This window comes from Salmo salar, chromosome 13 (genome assembly GCF_965601325.2).
Source record: "Salmo salar chromosome 13, fSalSal1, whole genome shotgun sequence".
In the NCBI taxonomy this organism is placed as follows: domain Eukaryota; kingdom Metazoa; phylum Chordata; class Actinopteri; order Salmoniformes; family Salmonidae; genus Salmo; species Salmo salar.
Genome location: NC_138303.1, coordinates 101,117,869 through 101,137,069, shown reverse-complemented (window position 1 = coordinate 101,137,069; position 19,201 = coordinate 101,117,869). Strand labels below are relative to the sequence as shown.

Genomic DNA, 19,201 nt, shown 5'->3' with positions numbered 1-19,201 from the left:
ATCTGCTTAGTGGTTAAAAAAACTGTAAATATTGTAACTGAACAAAAATATAAACACGACATGTAACAAGTCCAACGATTTTACTGTTACAGTTCATATAAGGATATCTGTCAATTGAAATAAATTCATTACACCTTAATCTATTGATTTCACATGACTGGGCAGGGGCGCAGCCATGGGTTGGCCTGGGAGGGAATAGGCCCAATCACTTGGGAGCCAGGCCCAACCAATCAGAATGAGCTTTTCCCCACAAAAGGACTTTATTACAGACATAAATACTCCACAGTTTCATCAGCTGTCCGGGTGGCTGGTCTCAGATGATCCCGCTGGTGAAGAAGCCAGATGTGGAGGTCCTGGTCTGGCGTGGTTACATGTGATCTGAGGTTGTGAGACCGGTTGGACGTACTGCCAAATTCTCTAAAATGACATTGGAGGCGGCTTATGGTAGGGAAATTAACATTCAATTCTCTGGCAACAGCTCTGGTGGACATTCCTGCAGTCATCATGCCAATTGCACGCTCCCTCAAAACTTGAGACATCTGTGGCATTGTGTTGTGTGAGAAAAATGCACATTTTAGAGTGGCCTTTTATTGTCCCCAGAATCAGGTGCACCTGCGTAATGATCATACTGTTTAATTAGCTTCTTGATATGCCACACCTGTCAAGTGGATGGTTTATCTTGACAAAGGACAAATGTTCACTCACAGAGACATTTTTGAAAAATACGCTTTTTATGCGTATTGAACATTTCTGGGCTATTTTATTTCAGCTCATGAAACATGGGACCAACACTTTCCATGTTGCATGTATATTTTTGTTCAGATGTTTTTTTGCCTAGTGGGCCTGTATAATTTGTTTTTTTTTGCACAAAATTATTATTATCTGGCTAAGAGTGGAGGCCTCAAGCTAAAAAATTGGCCGGTGTGTTAGAATTATCAGGGTTGATTTCTGGTCCCATTCCGCCCCTGCATAGTGTCTTCATTTGCACTGTACTATGGGACAGTATTGACACTCGTTGATTACCAGGCTGGTGAATACTCCTGAATCCTCAATGAAACTTTGAATCCTAAAATCCTAATCCAATATCATGTGGTTGGTGAAGGGAAAAGAGCTTTAGAGTGGATATGACACTGCAGCATGGCATATGACTGAGTGAGCAACCAAAGATTTAGCGATAGCTTGATTGCACTGATACCATCGCTCTTTAGAAAACGTCTGATCGATTCGCTCAAGATTAAGTGTGACGGGGAAGGAATTAAATTCTAAGAGGGAGACTACTCTAACACAGGGTAATCTTCATAATGAACTTTGAGAAAAGATGCAGCTATAACTAAACTCAAACTGAGACCCCATAGAAAACATTAATCTGGAGACATCTTGGATGCATCCCAAATGGTACACTCTTCTCTATACAGTGTACTACTTTTGACCAGGACCCATAGGGAATAGGCTGCCATCGGGGATGCATCCCAGAACCGCTTCTGGCATTCTTTAGGAGTAGAGGAAGAATGGCTGGATCTTTGTTTCTGTCTCTCTTTTCTGTGCTAGCCCTGAGGCTCATCCCGTTCTGTTCTGTTTATGTTTACATGCCTCCTGTCAATGTCTGTTTGCCTCCTACTTTTGTCTATTTCCTCGTTTGCGGTGTTCCATCATTTTCTCTCTGGTTTTGGCTTTCCGTTTCATCTGATGTGTGGCACAATTACAAGGTAAAAGCGTCCCATTTGTCTTAGAGTAAGAGATTATTCTTGTGGGTTTATTAGGAGTGGAATGCCTAATTAATTCCAAGATGTATTTTCGCAGCAGAAAGAGGTAGCTGGTGACGTATCGACTTGTTTATCTTAAGCGTGTGTTAATCCATAAATCGTAGTAAAAGAGTAGTTTTGGTTGCCCTGGATTTGTGCTCCAGACAATACCCTTAAGCTATTTGTCTGCTCATTAGCCTTACGTCTGCTTTTACCACACACACGCACACACACGAGTCTTGTACAGCTAACCTAACCCATACTCTTACCCTAACCCTAACCTTAACCCAAAAAACCTAACCTCCACCCTAACCCTAAACCTAACACTAGCTCCTAACCCTAGTTCCTCACCCTAACCCTTAACGTAATTCTAACCCTAACACTAATTCTAACCTCAACCCTAAACTCCCTAGAAATAGCATTTGACATTGTGGGGACTAAAAGAATGTCCCAAGTTAACAACGTCCACACACACACACACGCACCCACCCACACACACACACACACACAAAAACACACACACACACAAATGTGTGTTTAAAAAATGTCACATGAATATACAGAAAGTTTTTGTTTTGGGCTGTAAGCCTTCGTGACTCACTATGTTGAACCACACTTATATTGATGATACTTTTTTCTCTTTTCTGCTGTTTCATTTAGTGCCTTGACTAGTTGAATTTCCTCGATCTGGCTCCTCACTGATATTATTTTTTGAATTTGACCTATCTAATATATTAGTATTCTCTCTACACTGCTATCCTCTGGCATGAATATGATGGGTCAAGCTTTCTCCAGTCTGTCTCAACTCATGTTCCATAAGGCACATTGATTGGTCAAATCATCAGCACTCCCCTCTGACTCCTTTAGTGTCCATAAATTACCATACTACTATCCTTTCTACACTCCTGTGTTCGGGCCACCTCCCTCCCCTCCCTAAAGAATCTAATGCATCAGCCAAGTTTAGACAACCGAATTGCTGTCCATGGTTCTGAATTGGCCACGTCTACGAGGCTGCATATCAGATTATGTGGTGCTAGTGCTTGTAGTAGCCTATAGCTTTGCTTTTATAGTCTTTTTCTCATGTTAAGCCTAACATTTATGTTTCATGAAGCCATACGCCTACGCTGTCGCAATGCTGCTATTTAAAATGTTGGCTGACAGCAATAATGTATTTACTTGTTCAGTAATTAAAGTGGGAAATTCAAACATTTCAGACTGTAAAATAAAATGTCTTTGCAAAAGCATACTAATCAGTAACCTTTATATATGTGTGTGTGTGTGTGTGTGTGTGTGTGTGTGTGTGTGTGTGTGTGTGTGTGTGTGTGTGTGTGTGTGTGTGTGTGTGTGTGTGTGTGTGTTGTGACAAGGTATGGGTGGTATACAGAAGATAGCCCGATTTGGTAAAAGACCAAGTCCATATTATGGCAAGAACAGATCAAATAAGCAAAAAGAAATTACAGTCCATCACTTTAAGACATGAAGGTCAGTCAAAGGAAGAACCAGTTACCTCTGCTGCAGAGGATAAGTTCATTAGAGTTAACTGCACCTCAGATTGCAGCCCAAATGAATGCTTCACAGAGCTCAAGTAATAGACACATCTCAACATCAACTGTTCAGAGGAGACTGCGTGAATCAGGCCTTCAAGAAATGACTACTAAAGGACACCAATAAGAAGAAGAGAGAAGAGAAAAACAAGCAATGGCCATTAGACCGGTGGAAATCTGTCCTTTGGTCTGATGAGTCCAAATTTGCGATTTTTGGTTCCAACCGCCATGTCTTGGTGAGACACAGAGTACATGTAGGTGAACGAATTATCTCTGCATGTGTGGTTCCCACCGTGAAGCATGGAGGAGGAGGTGTGTTGGTGTGGGGGTGCTTTGCTGGTGACACTATCTATGATTTATATAGAATACAAGGCACACTTAACCAGCATGGCTACCACAGCATTCTGCAGCGATACGTCATCCCATCTGGTTTGCGCTTAGTGGGACTATCATTTGTTTTTCAACAGGACAATGACCCAAAACACACCTCCAGGCTGTGTTAGGGCTATTTGACCAAGGAGAGTGATGGAGTGCTGCATCAAATGACCTGGCCTCCACAATCACCCGACCTCAACCCAATTGAAATGGTTTGGGATGAGTTGGACCGCAAGAGTGAAGGAAAAGCAGCCAACAAGTGCTCAGCATATGTGGGAACTCCTTCAAGACTGTTGGAAAAGCATTCCTCATGAAGCTGGTTGAGACAATGCCAAGAGTGTGCAAAGCTGTCATAAAGGCAAAGGGTAGTTACTTTGAAGACTATAAAATGTAAAATGTACTTTGATTTGTCTAACACTTTTTTTGTTACTACATGATTCCATATGTGTTATTTCATAGTTTTGATGTCTTCACAATTTTTTTACAATGTAGAAAATAGTACAAATAAAGAAAAACCCTTGAATGAGTAGGTGTGTCCAAATGTTTGACTGGTACTGTATATTTGCAACTGTCCTGTAGGCCTATAGCCTACCTTGGCCGTTCTTGTGCTCTTTTGCAGCTTGGATAGAACATTTGTGCTGTGTAAAACCAGTCTATAAAGTCAAATAATGCAATCAGTCCACCGTCAAAACAATAGCTTACTAGGGATTGTTTCATTATGCAGACAATACAAACTAGTCTACTAGCCTATCTATAGCTACAGTATATACAGTATTTAGCTGGTATTTATATTAAACGTTTGAACTCGGACTTCATGCTGTTGGGGCTATCCGTCTTGTCACTCGTAAGCTTACCAGTGTTCACCGAAGGCGGGGTCATCCTCATGAGTGCCGCTGGGTCTCTGGCAGTCATCAGCTTGGTTTTCTGGGAGAGGAGGAGGAAAAGAAGGAGGGTCAGCACACTCACTAGAGGAACTGTCACTATTCTCGAGGGGTGGAAGAAGAGGAGGAGCAAGGCAACTGTCATGGCTGGCAGTGATGTCTCTGTCGGGACTGGGAGGCTGCTAGTGCTAGCTGCTGCATAATGCTTACTAGCTTCCACCTGCCAAGTGGTAGCTTTGCTCATGTGGTTACCTTCGGTAATTTGGCACGAGCTTGATCAGATACAGCTTTTCTTGATGTGTTTTTTTGCACCACTTGGCCTTGCCTTTTGTTTATCCATCTTGAACAATGCATTCATTCCATCCGAGTCCGACCTGATTCACGTAACTTTTGGGAATTTCATAGCCAATTTGAAGGCCGAGGCGGGATGAACGAAATGGGCTAACTAGATGCTTGACAACTATATACTGTACATCGTCTGTCTGAGTCACCTACTACCATGTAGATTGGACAACACAAACACTTCACTTGCTATATGTGGAAATGAAAAAGGTGGGTTATTGTAAAAATGATTTATTAAAAAAAGATATAACATTTAGACATAGGTTTGAGATTACATGTGCATGGGCCCCCAGATACCTTGCAGGGGCTGTGGGGGTTTCCACTACGCCAGTGTCCTTGTGTAATGCTGTCTAGATGCTCCATACAGTGCATGTCTGACAGGCCAGTGTTTTTCCAGTGTAAAGGCTTTGTTTTTCCACAGGCTTTGACAATCAGACAGTCAGGCTCCAGTGGGCACCACTCATGCTGTGACAGCCCACATTGTCCCCTCAGTGACAAACAGCCAGCGCTGCTCACAGAGAGGGAGAGGGAAAGAAAGGGGGAGAGAGATAGACAGGGAGAGAGGAATGGAGAGAGAAAGCAATAGAGAGAGAAAGAGAGCGAGAGAGAAGGTGAGAGCGAGGGAGAGAAGGACCCGTGATAAGAAGCCTGATAAAATGCATTCAAGGTGAAATGATGAGCTTCTTTATTTTCTAGTTCCTTTGTTCTCCTGAGGCTTCTAGGATTTCAGGAGGCAGATGGTCCATGTACTGTAGCTCGCTCACTGACAGGCTCTCTGATCCAGCTACCATCTCCTCGCCAAGGATTCAGCTTTCTATCCCCATCATTTATCTGGTCTTTGTTTTTAATGTGCAGATGTGCTGTGAGACCTTTAATGCCGTAACCGTGTGTGTGTTTGTGTGAGTGTCTGTGAGGAAGTGCGTGTCTGCATGTCAGTCAATACCTTGTCTATCCTCTTTGTCTTTGAATTATAATTTTTTCTCCCACTCTTCATTTCTCATGTTTACGGTGCAATGCAATCAGACAGACCAAATCTGTAATCTTACAAAACATTACCCCTCACAGACGTCCACGCCAGGAACGATATAGCTATAGAAAAGCCTGCTCCTGCTCTCCCATAACATAAAAAGCCATTTCATTCCCTCTGGCCTGGCGATTAGGAGCTGGGGATGGACTGTCCCTGAAGAAACAAAGTCCCCTCAGGTAAAGAGACACACCTGTCCATCACCGTTGACAAAAAAGCCTTAAAATGCCCGAATGATGAACCTCTTATCACGCGACAGAACATTCAAGCTGATATCATTTCTTATTTCCCAGGCTTTATGAATCCCCTCCAATTCCCCCTTATCTGTACGGCTGGCTACTGTGTGGACTGACTGGCCATCTATGTCCTTCTTAACAAGTACACCTTCCAGCCCAGCCGTCTGTCTGTCAAGTCGGTAAGGATAGAATAAAAGACACTGGCTAAAAGGAATCTTCTTTTTCTTTCTCGCTCCCTCTCTCTTTGCATTTTATAATTACAATTTCCCATTAGCCAAGCCAAGCACATGGATATATACACTGAGTGTACAAAACATTACAGTAGGTAATATTGAGTTAGTTCTAATGAATTGCTTTCCAACATTAACAGAAGGTGTGGAGTGGGAATTATTGATGGGTCCTGTGATTCACTCATCTGGTGCGGCCAGGGACAACAATACATTATTCTATTCATTCAACTTTACCCTTGCATTACAAACAAAAGCAAAGCAGTCAAAAAGCAACAATGACTCACTCAAGAACACATGATGATATACACAAATAGCCAAGTAAATCCAATGCTGCTAAGAACAACGCCAAATAAACTACTGTCTGATACACTGGGGGCACTTCTTTTTGGGCATACATATGAGATGAGTATTGTAGGGTATGAAAACATATAAAGCAGCATTGTCTAAGGTGGCTAGTGATACATTACATCAGTATGGCATAGAGTACAGTACATACATATGAGATGAGTAATGTAGGTTATGAAAACATTATATGAAGTGGCATTGTTTAAAGTGGCTAGTGAAACATCTAATATATGAAGATGGCAAGATGCAGTAGATGGTATAGCGTACAGTATATACATATGAGATGAATAATGTAGGCTATGCAAACATTATCTAATATAAAGTGGCAAGTGATACATTGATTACTGTAATTTCCGGACTATTAAGCGCACCTGAATATAAGCCGCACCCAATGAATTAAATTTTTTTTTTTATTTTGAACATAAATAAGCCGCACATGTCTATAAGCCGCAGGTGCCTACCGGTACATTGAAACAAATGAACTTTACACAGGCTTTAACGAAACACAGCTTGTAACAAAAAATAAAAAATTAGCAGTAAGCTTTAGTTGTCTTTTTGCACTGAGTCAATTTCTCACGCTGCTGTTTCCAACGTCTTATCATCGACTCATTAAGACCAAGCTCCCGTGCAGCAGCTCTATTTCCTTTTCCAACAGCCAGATCAATCGCCTTCAACTTGAAAGCTGCATCATATGCATTTCTCCGTGTCTTTGCCATGATGAGGGTGACAAAATGATTACCGTAATCAGAATGATGGGAAGTTTGAGAGCGCTCGATTTCATCTAAACAGTAAACAAAAAAGTTGTTTGACCGTAACCCGTTCGGCAATTTCATTGGTCTAATGAAAGCTTCATGCCGCCAAAAAACTGAGCACGTCACAGAATGTGTTTTTTTGGAGAAAAAATAATTGAAAGCGGGAAAAATCCATATATTAGCCGCGTCATTGTTTAAGCCGCGAGGTTCAAAGCCTGGGAAAAAAGTTGCGGCTTATAGTCCGGAATTTACGGTACATCAATTTTCCCATTATTAAAGTGGCTTGAGTTGAGTCAGTATGTTGGCAGCAGCCACTCAATGTTAGTGATGGCTGTTTAACAGTTTGATGGCCTTGAGATAGAAGCTGTTTTTCAGTCTCTCGGTTCCAGCTTTGATGCACCTGTACTGACCTTGCCTTCTGGATGTTAGCGGGGTGAACAGGCAGTGGCTCGAGTGGTTGCTGTCCTTGATGAACTTTTTGGCCTTCCTGTGACATCGGGTGGTGTAGGTGTCCTGGAGGGCAGGTAGTTTGCACCCGGTGATGCGTTGTGCAGACCTCACTACCCTCTGGAGAGCCTTCCGGTTATGGGCGGGGCAGCTGCCGTACCAGGCGGTGATACAGCCCGACAGGATGCTCTCGATTGTGCATCTGTAAAAGTTTGAGTGTTTTTGGTGACAAGCCGAATTTCTTCAGCCTCACTCCTGAGGTTGAAGAGGCGCTGCTGCGCCTTCTTCACCACGCTGTCCGTGTGGGTGGACCATTTCAGTTTGTCCGTGATGTGTACGCCGAGGAACTTAAAACTCTCCACCCTCTCCACTACTGTCCCGTCAATGTAGATAGGGGGCTGCTCCCTCTGCTGTTTCCTGAAGTCCACGATCATCTCTTTTGTTTTGTTGACATTGAGTGCGAGGTTATTTTCCTGACACCACACTCCGAGGGCCCTCATCTCCTCCCTGTAGGCTGTCTCGTTGTTGTTGGTAATCAAGCCTACCACTGTAGTGTCGTCTGCAAACTTGATGATTGAGTTGGATGCGTGCATGGCCACGCAGTCGTGGGTGAACAGGGAGTACACGAGAGGGCTGAGAATGCACCCTTGTGGGGACCCAGTGTTGAGGATCAGCGGGGTGTTACCTACCCTCACCACCTGGGGGCGGCCCGTCAGGAAGTCCAGGACCCAGTTGCACAGGGCGGGGTCGAGACCCAGGGTCAAGGGCTGAATGACGAGTTTAGAGGGTACTATGGTGTTAAATGCTTAGCTGTAATCAATGAACAGCATTCTTACATAGGTATTCCTCTTGTCCAGATGGGTTAGGGCAGTGTGCAGTGTGATGGCGATTGCGTCGTCTGTGGACCTATTGGGTCGGTAAGCAAATTGGAGTGGGTCTAGGGTGTCAGGTAGGGTGGAGGTGATATGGTCCTTGACTAGTCTCTCAAAGCCCTTCATGATGACGGAAGTGAGTGCTACAGGGCGGTAGTCATTTAGCTCAGTTACCTTAGCTTTCATGGGAACAGGAACAATGGTGGCCCTCTTGAAGCATGTGGGGACAACAGACTGGGATAAGGATTGATTGAATATGTCTGTAAACACACCAGCCAGCTGGTCTGTGCATGCTCTAAGGACGCGGCCGGGGATGCCGTCTGGGCTTGCAGCCTTGCGAGGGTTAACACGTTTAAATGTTTTACTCACGTTGGCTGCAGTAAAGGAGAGCCCGCAGGTTTTGGTAGCGGGCCGAGTTAGTGGCACTGTATTGTCCTCAAAGCGAGCAAAAAAGTTGTTTAGTCTGTCTAGGAGCAAGGCATCGTGATCCGCGACGGGGCTGGTTTTTCTTTTGTAGTCCGTGATTGACTGTAGACCCTGCCACATAACTCTCGTGTCTGAGCCGTTGAATTGCGACTCCACTTTGTCTCTGTACTGACGCTTAGCTTGTTTGATTGCCTTGCGGAGGGAATAGCTACACTGTTTGTATTCGGTCATGTTTCCGGTCACCTTGCCCTAATTAAAAGCATTGGTTCGCGTGTTCAGTTTTGCGCGAATGCTGCCATCAATCGACGGTTTCTGGTTGGAGAATGCTTTAACTCTTACATCTAGACGTTCCGCTAGCGGAACACCTGCTCCAATATCCAATGATGGGCGTGGCGCGAATTACAAATTCCTCTAAAATCCGAAAACTTTAATTTTTCAAACATATGACTATTTTACAGCATTTTAAAGACAAGACTCTCGTTAATCTAACCACACTGTCCGATTTCAAAAAGGCTTTACAGCGAAAGCAAAACATTAGATTATGTCAGCAGAGTACCCAGCCAGAAATAATCAGACACCCATTTTTCAAGCTAGCATATAATGTCACAAAAAACAAAACCACAGCTAAATGCAGCACTAACCTTTGATGATCTTCATCAGATGACAACCCTAGGACATTTTGTTATACAATGCATGCATGTTTTGTTCAATCAAGTTCATATTTATATCAAAAACCAGCTTTTTTACATTAGCATGTGACGTTCAGAACTAGCATACCCCCTGCAAACATCCGGTGAATTTACTAAATTACTCACGATAAACGTTCACAAAAAACATAACAATTATTTTAAGAATTATAGATACAGAACTCCTCTATGCACTCGATATGTCCGATTTTAAAATAGCTTTTCGGTGAAAGCACATTTTGCAATATTCTCAGTAGATAGCCCGGCATCACAGGGCTAGCTATTTAGACACCCAACAAGTTTAGCCCTCACCAAAGTCAGATTTACTATTACATAAGTTTCATTACCTTTGTTGTCTTCGTCAGAATGCACTCCCAGGACTGCTACTTCAATAACAAATGTTGGTTTGGTCCAAAATAATCCATCGTTATATCCAAATTGCGGCGTTTTGTTTGTGCGTTCCAAGACACTATCCGAAATGGTAAATCAGGGTCGCGAGCATGGCGCAATTCGTGACAAAAGTTTTCTAAATATTCCATTACCGTACTTCGAAGCATGTCAACCGCTGTTTAAAATCCATTTTTATGCCATTTTTCTCGTAAAAAAGCGATAATATTCCGACCGGGAATCTCCGTTTAGCTAAACAGACAAAGGAAAAGAAAGCTTTCGGTCGACGCGGGCACGAGCCTGAGTCTCACAGTACTGTAACCAGCCACTACCCAAACGCGCTACTTTGTTTCAGCCAGAGCCTGCAAAGCCACGATTAAGCATTTTGCCGCCTTCTGAGAGTCCATGTGAGCCGTAGAAAGTGTCACGTAAGAGCAGAGATCCCCTGTAATTGATAGAGATAATCAACAAGGCCAAGAAATGGTCAGACAGGGTACTTCCTGTACAGAATCTTATCAGGTTTTGGCCTGCCAAATGAGTTCTGTTATACTCACAGACACCATTCAAACAGTTTTAGAAACTTTGGAGTGTTTTCTATCCAAAGCTAATAATTATATGCATATTCTAGTTTCTGGGCAGGAGTACTAATCAGATTAAATCGGGTACGTTTTTTTATCCGTCCGTGAAAATACTGCCCCCTAGCCATAACAGGTTAATAGACGCTGTTAGTACAACATCACCAATGCACTTGTTAATGAACTCACACACCGAGTCAGCATATTCGTCAATGTTGTTGTTCGCAGCAATGCGGAACATATCCCAGTCCACGTGATCGAAGCAATCTTGAAGTGTGGAATCCGATTGGTCGGACCAGCGTTGAACAGACCTGAGGGCGGGAGCTTCCTGTTTTAGTTTCTGTCTATAGGCTGGGAGCAACAAAATGGAGTCGTGGTCAGCTTTTCCGAAGGGAGGGCGGGGGAGGGCCTTATATGCGTTGTGGAAGTTAGAATAACAGTGGTCTAGGGTTTTGCCTGCCCTGGTAGCACAACCGATATGCTGATAGAATTTGTGGAGCCTTGTTTTCAGATTAGCCTTGTTAAAATCCCCGGCTACAATAAATGCAGCCTCAGGATATGTGGTTTCCAGTTTACATAGAGTCCAATGAAGTTCTTTCAGGGCCGTCGATGTGTCTGCTTGGGGGGGGATATACACGACTGTGATTATAATTGAAGAGAATTCTCTTGGTAGATAATGTGGTCAGCATTTGATTGTGAGGAATTCTAAGTCAGGTGAACAAAATGACTTGAGTTCCTGTATGTTATTATGATCACACCACGTCTCGTTAATCATAAGGCATACACCCCCGCCCTTCTTCTTACCAGAGAGATGCTTGTTTCTGTCGGCGCGATGCGTGAAGAAACCAGGTGGCTGTACCAACTCAGATAGCGTGTCTCGAGTGAGCCTTGTTTCCGTGAAACAAAGAACGTTACAGTCTCGGATGTCTCTCTGGAATGCTACCCTTGCTTTGATTTCGTCTACCTTGTTGTCAAGGGACTGGACATTGGCGAGTAGTATGCTCGGGAGCGGTGCGCGATGTGCCCGTCTACGGAGCCTGACCAGAAGACCGCTCCGTCTGCCCCTTCTTCAACGACATTGTTGTTTTTGGTCGCCTGCTGGGATCCGATCCATTGTCCTGGGTGGTGGGCCAAACAGATAATCCGCTTCGGGAAAGTCGTATTTCTGGTCGTAATGTTGGTGAGTTGACTTTGCTCTTATATCCAATAGTTCCTCCCGACTGTATGTAGTAAAATCTAAGATTACCTGGGGTAACAATGTAAGAAAAATACACATAAAAAAGCAAAATACTGCATAGTTTTCTAGGAACACGAAGCGAGGCGACCAAAGTCTCACTTCACAATTAGATGTTCATCCATGTTTCTCAAAACATTACATTTTCAGTTTGTTCCAAACATCACATTTCAAAGTGTTTAAGGTTAAGTTTAGGCAATAATGCTGAATGTTTAAGGTTTCTGTTAAGTTTAGGCATTAACTCTGAATGTTTAAGGTTAGGGTTAAGTTTAGGCATTAACTACAAAATGTTAAGGTTAGGCCTTAACTCCAAATGGTTAAGGTAAAAGTTAAGGTTTGGGATGGGGTGAAAACAAAAATATCAAAAACAACTATCTATCGCTGGATTCAAACTTGCAATCTTTGGAATCAGAGGCAGATGCTTATACCCATCCACCATCCCCGTATGCAAAACCCTAGCAAGGTACCTAATTGATGTTAACAGCGCTGTTTCCAAATCATCTCCCTACGTCCTCAGACATGGTTGGATGTCGAATACTGACTTGTATCACAGGTGACTTGGCTGCTGAGCTGACTTTCACTTATTGGTTCACTGCACTGCAGAGATGGGCTAGATGCCTGGACAGTCATGGGCTAGATGCCTGAACAGTAATGGGCTAGAACTCTGGACAGTGATGGGCTAGATGCCTTGACAGAGATGGGCTAGATGCCTGGACAGTGATGGGCTAGAAGGCTGGACAGTGATGGGCTTGATGCCTTGACAGAGATGGGCTAGATGCCTGGACAGTGATGGGCTAGATGCCTGGACAGAAAGGCATCTAGCCCATTGAGTTAGCCAGGTGTGTGTGTGTGTGTGTGTGTTGGATGGGTCTGACTCTGGACAGAGGCCAGTCAGCTGCATCATCAGGGTTTGGTCCTTCAAGCTTCACCAGTTCACTGATTCTCACCCATTACCTCTAAGCAGTAAGAGTACTGAAATTGGAGAACACTTTACAGTAATGTGACACCCGCTCCCAGGGTGAAGCCCAGGTGAATACTCTCCTGACCACCATGACACTTTGTGTCAGCAAACCATCATTGGCAACTTTATAGATCGATATAGACATTTTTTTATTCAATTATGGCACCCTCTGGAGCGTGTGGGGAGAATGTGGAGGGAGAGATCACACTAGATTGAAGGCGAAATTCAACGTTTTGGGAGACGCTGTCAAAACCGGCCACGCACTGGCCTTGAACGCGCAGTCTACGGTGCAGGAACTAGCGGCTTAGACCACTCCACCATCTGTCCACAATGATTTAGCAAGCCCAGTCAGACTGAATGGCTAAACTTAACCATGCAATTGTTTTTCTATTTTTATTTCACCTTTATTTAACCAGGTAGGCAAGTTGAGAACAAGTTCTCATTTACAATTGCGACCTGGCCAAGATAAAGCAAAGCAGTTCGACACATACAACAACACAGAGTTACACATGGAGTAAAACAAACATACAGTCAATAATACAGTAGAAAAATAAGTCTATATACAATGTGAGCAAATGAGGTGAGATAAGAGAGGTAAAGGCAAAAAGGCCATGGTGTCAAAGTAAATACAATATAGCAATTTGAACCCTAACCCAAACCTTAATCATTATCTGAATGATTCAGTCAGAATTAAATCTTAACCGTAGAGTTGTTTCTGTGTGCCTAAATTTAACGTGATTGTCACAGAACATCGGGACACGAGAGATGAGTTTATTTGTAAAAAAATATATATGTTTGTCCAAGGACATTTGGACATGAAGTCAGACTGTGATAACTTGTTGGTGAAAGAGAGAGAGTGTGTGTGTGTGTGGGGGGGTTCTTCTATTCTTATGGTGACCTAAAATCCTCAAAATTCCCCACAAGGAAAATTCCCAAGTCCCAATAAAGACAAAGATTATTTTAAGTTTAGGGGTTAGATTTAGGGTTAGGCTTATGAGTTAGGTTTAGGGTTTGGTTTACAGGCTAAGGTTAGGTTAGGGGTGGGTTAGGTGTTAGGGAAAATAGGATTTTAAATGGAAATACATTTTTGGTCCCCACGAGGATAGAAGAACAAAATGTCTGTGATTGTGTGTATGTGTGTGTGTGTTTGGTCGAATGAGCAATGATACAATCATGAATGAGCAAACATTACATTATCTCTGTAAATTAAACAGACATTTAAGGCAATATAATACTCTGTTCATATGAGCTCTGAAGTCCTCAGATCAAGATAATTATCCCATTTCACTTTGGAATTAAGAATTTTGACTATTTCATATTTCTATTTACCCAAATGATTATACCAACGTGATGCTACGTGGGATGAAACACAACAACTTGTCTGTTTTACACTTGAATCACTTTAACAACAAATCAAGCCATCTAGATACCAGGAAGCTTGTACACCGACATGATCAAACAGTCCTGATGAACCATTCACAGTCAGACTAGAGAGAGACTGAAAAAAACAAACTGATCAAACAAGATGATAACCAACCTGAAGCATTCCAACACACACACACACACACACGCACACACACAGAATGAATTAATGAATAGTAGAGGTGTGCCGACATGGCCATACTCATATTTGTAATCGTATCCCTAAATTGACAGTTGATTGTCGGATCGGATGATATTCGTGAAGGGAAAAAACTGAGAAGTTTTAATATGCCTATGTAGATGTTTATAGACACAACAAACTGCAGATTAGGAACCATGGAGGGGTGTGTTTATCTGACCTGTGTGTTTATCTGACCTGTCTGTCTGTTTATCTGACCTGTGTCCGTGTGTGTCTGACCTGTGTCCGTGTGTGTCTGACCTGTGTCTGTGTGTCTGACCTGTGTCTGTGTGTGTCTGACCTGTGTCTGTGCGTTTATCTGACCTGTGTCTGTGTATTTATCTGACCTGTGTCTGTGCGTTTATCTGACCTGTGTCTGTGTGTGACCTGTGTCTGTGTGTTTATCTGACCTGTGTCTGTGTATTTATCTGACCTGTGTCTGTGCGTTTATCTGACCTGTGTCTGTGTGTTTATCTGACCTGTGTCTGTGTGTGACCTGTGTCTGTGTGTTTATCTGACCTGTGTCTGTGTGTTTATCTGATCTGTGTCTGTGTGTGTGTGACCTGTGTCTGTGTGTCTGACCTGTGTCTGTGTGTTTATCTGACCTGTGTCTGTGTGTGTGTGACCTGTGTCTGTGTGTGTCTGACCTGTGTCTGTGTGTGTCTGACCTGTGTCTGTGTGTGTCTGACCTGTGTCTGTGTGTTTATCTGACCTGTGTCTGTGTGTTTATCTGACCTGTGTCTGTGTGTTTATCTGACCTGTGTCTGTGTGTTTATCTGATCTGTGTCTGTGTGTGTGTGACCTGTGTCTGTGTGTCCTCAACTTGCAGTGGGCAGACAAGTTTGATATCAGTCAGAATGCCCGTTGGCGTTTCATATTTTTTCCCTATCCTCGCCCCGCTTGTTAGATATTATGTACATTGATAGCTTGACAGCAAACATCCTTGCCATGTGATTTATCATAGTAGCAGGCTAACAGGAGGCTGCAGCAGTCTGAATGATAAGACCTTAACAGAGAAGTGAAAGTGATCGGGTGAAATTATGAAGGAAGTGGACAGATATACAGCTTCACTATATCCAATCAGAGCAGCAGGATCAACGTACAGCCCACCCTTCTCTTTACAGACAGGCAAACTAGCCAGTTGAGTTATTTAGAGCACGTAGTACCTCAATTGACTGACTGACATGAGAAAGATGCTTGCATTTTCGTCTTTTGAGCTTCTAGTCCTGAAATCTATGCAGCCTACTCAATCACATTTTATAGCTACTGTTTACAGGCCTCCTGGGCCATATGCAGCGTTCCTCACTGAGTTCCCTGAATTCCTATCGGACCTTGTAGTCATCGCAGATAATATTCAAATTTTTGGTGACTTTAATATTCACATGGAAAAGTCCACAGACCCAATCCAAAAGGCTTTCGGAGCCATCATCGACTCAGTGGGTTTTGTCCAACATGTCTCTGGACCTACTCACTGCCACAGTCATACTCTGGATCTAGTTCTGTCCCATGGAATAAATGTTGTGGATCTTAATGTTTTTCCTCATAATCCTGGACTATCGGGCCACCATTTTATTACGTTTGCAATCGCAACAAATAATCTGCTCAGACCCCAACCAAGGACCATTAAAAGTCGTGCTATAAATTCTCAGACAACCCAAAGATTCCTTGATGCCCTTCCAGACTCCCTCTGCCTGCCCAAGGACGTCAGAGGACAAAAATCAGTTAACCACCTAACTGAGGAACTCAATTTAACCTTGCGCAATACCCTAGATGCAGTTGCACCCCTAAAAACTAAAAACATTTGTCATAAGAAACTAGCTCCCTGGTATACAGAAAATACACGAGCTCTGAAGTAAGCTTCCAGAAAATTGGAACGGATATGGCGCCACCCCAAACTGGAAGTCTTCCGACTAGCTTGGAAAGACAGTACCGTGCAGTATCGAAGAGCCCTCACTGCTGCTCGATCATCCTATTTTTCCAACTTAATTGAGGAAAATAAGAACAATCCAAAATGTATTTTTGATACTGTCGCAAAGCTAACTAAAAAGCAGCATTCCCCAAGAGAGGATGGCTTTCACTTCAGCAGTAATGAATTCATGAACTTCGTAGAGGAAAAGATCATGATCATTAGAAAGCAAATTACGGACTCCTCTTTAAATCTGCGTATTCCTCCAAAGCTCCGTTGTCCTGAGTCTGTACAACTCTGCCAGGACCTAGGATCAAGGGAGACACTAAAGTGTTTTAGTACCATATCTCTTGACACAATGATGAAAATAATCACTGCCTCTAAACCTTCAAGCTGCATACTGGACCCTATACCAACTAAACTACTGAAAGAGCTGCTTCCTGTGCTTGGCCCTCCTATGTTGAACATAATAAATGGCTCTCTATCCACCGGATGTGTACCAAACTCACTAAAAGTGGCAGTAATAAAGCCTCTCTTGAAAAAGCCAAATCTTGACCCAGAAATTAATTAAAAAAACTGTCGGCCTATATCGAATCTTCCATTCCTCTCAAAAAATTTAGAAAAAGCTGTTGCGCAGCAACTCACTGCCTTCCTGAAGACAAACAATGTATACGAAACGCTTCAGTCTGGTTTTAGACCCCATCATAGCACTGAGACTGCACTTGTGAAGGTGGTAAATGACCTTTTAATGACGTCAGACCGAGGCTTTTACCTCTTGGGGATGTCATTTGAAAACATAATGTTAAATTTCACTGCTATGCGGATGACACACAGCTGTAAATTTCAATGAAACATGGTGAAGCCCCAAAATTGCCCTCGCTAGAAGCCTGTGTTTCAGACATAAGGAAGTGGATGGTTGCAAACTTTCTACTTTTAAACTCGGACAAAACAGAGATGCTTTTTCTAGGTCCCAAGAAACAAAGAGATCTTCTGTTGAATCTGACAATTAATCTGGATGGTTGTACAGTCGTCTCAAATAAAACTTTGAAGGACCTCGGCGTTACTCTGGACCCTGATCTCTCTTTTGAAGAACATATCAAGACTGTTTCAAGGACAGCTTTTTTCCATTTACGTAACATAGCAAAAATCTGAAACTTTCTGTCCAAAAATGATGCAGAAAAATGTATCCATGCTTTTGTTACTTCTAGGTTGGACTACTGCAATGCTCTACTTTCCGGCTACCCGGATAAAGCACTAAATGAACTTCAGTTAGTGCTAAATACGGCTGCTAGAATCCTGACTAGAACCCAAAAATTTGATCATATTACTCCAGTGCTAGCCTCCCTACACTGGCTTCCTGTTAAGGCAAGGGCTGATTTCAAGGTTTTACTGCTAACCTACAAAGCATTACATGGGCTTGCTCCTACCTATCTTTCCGATTTGGTCCTGCCGTACATACCTACACGTACGCTACGGTCACAAGAAGCGGGCCTCCTAATTGTCCCTAGAATTTCTAAGCAAACAGCTGGAGGCAGGGCTTTCTCCTATAGAGCTCCATTTTTATGGAATAGTCTGCCTACCCATGTGAGAGACGCAGACTCAGTCTCAACCTTTAAGTCTTTACTAAAGACTCATCTCTTCAGTAGGTCCTATGATTAAGTGTAGTCTGGCCCAGGGGTGTGAAGGTGAAAGGAAAGGCTGAAGCAACGAACCGCCCTCGCTGTCTCTGCCTGGCCGGTTCCCCTCTCTCCACTGGGATTCTCTGCCTCTAACCCTATTACAGGGGCTGAGTCACTGGCTTACTGGTGTTCTTCCATGCCGTCCCTGGGAGGGGTGCGTCACTTGAGTGGGTTGAGTCACTGAAGTGGTCTTCCTGTCTGGGTTGACGCCTCCCCGTGCGGGTTGTGCCGTGGCGGAGATCTTTGTGGGCTATACTCGGCCTTGTCTCAGGATGGTAGGTTGGTGGTTGGAGATATCCCTCCAGTGGTGTAGGGGCTGTGCTTTGGCAAAGTGGGTGGGGTTATATCCTGCCTGTTTGGCCCTGTCCGGGGGTTTCATCGGATGGGGCCACAGTGTCTCCTGACACCTCCTGTCTCAGCCTCCAGTATTTATGCTGCAGTAGTTTATGTGTCGGGGGGCTAGGGTCAGTCTGTTACATCTGGAGTATTTCTCTTGTCTTATCTGGTGTCCTGTGTGAATTTAAATATGCTCTCTCTAATTCTCTCTTTCTCTCTTTCTTTCTCTCTCTCGGAGGACCTGAGCCCTAGGACCATGCCTCACGACTACCTGGCATGATGACACCTTGCTGTCCCCAGTCCACCTAGCCATGCTGCTGCTCCAGTTTCAACTGTTCTGCCTGCAGCTATGGAACCCTGACCTGTTCACCGGACGTGCTACCTGTCCCAGACCTGCTGTCCCAGACCTGCTGGAACCCATACCTGTTCACCGGACGTGCTACCTGTCCCAGACCTGCTGTTTTCAACTCTCTAGAGACAGCAGGAGCGGTAGAGATACTCTCAAAGATCGGCTATGAAAAAGCCAACTGACACTTACTCTTGAGTTGCTGACTTGTTGCACCCTTGACAACTACTATGATTATTATTATTTGACCATGCTGGTCATTTATGAACATTTGA

At 43.5% G+C, this 19,201-nt stretch overlaps 1 long non-coding RNA gene across 1 annotated transcript in view; it reads right to left on the bottom strand.

The window, feature by feature from the left end:
* LOC106568374 (uncharacterized) overlaps positions 1–19,201 on the bottom strand; it is a 113,821-nt gene that overhangs the window by 43,481 nt on the left and 51,139 nt on the right. Inside the window, exon 2 of the long non-coding RNA XR_001320274.3 lies at positions 4,516–4,585. This is a non-coding gene — a long non-coding RNA (uncharacterized LOC106568374). The remainder of the gene's footprint in view (positions 1–4,515; positions 4,586–19,201) is intronic.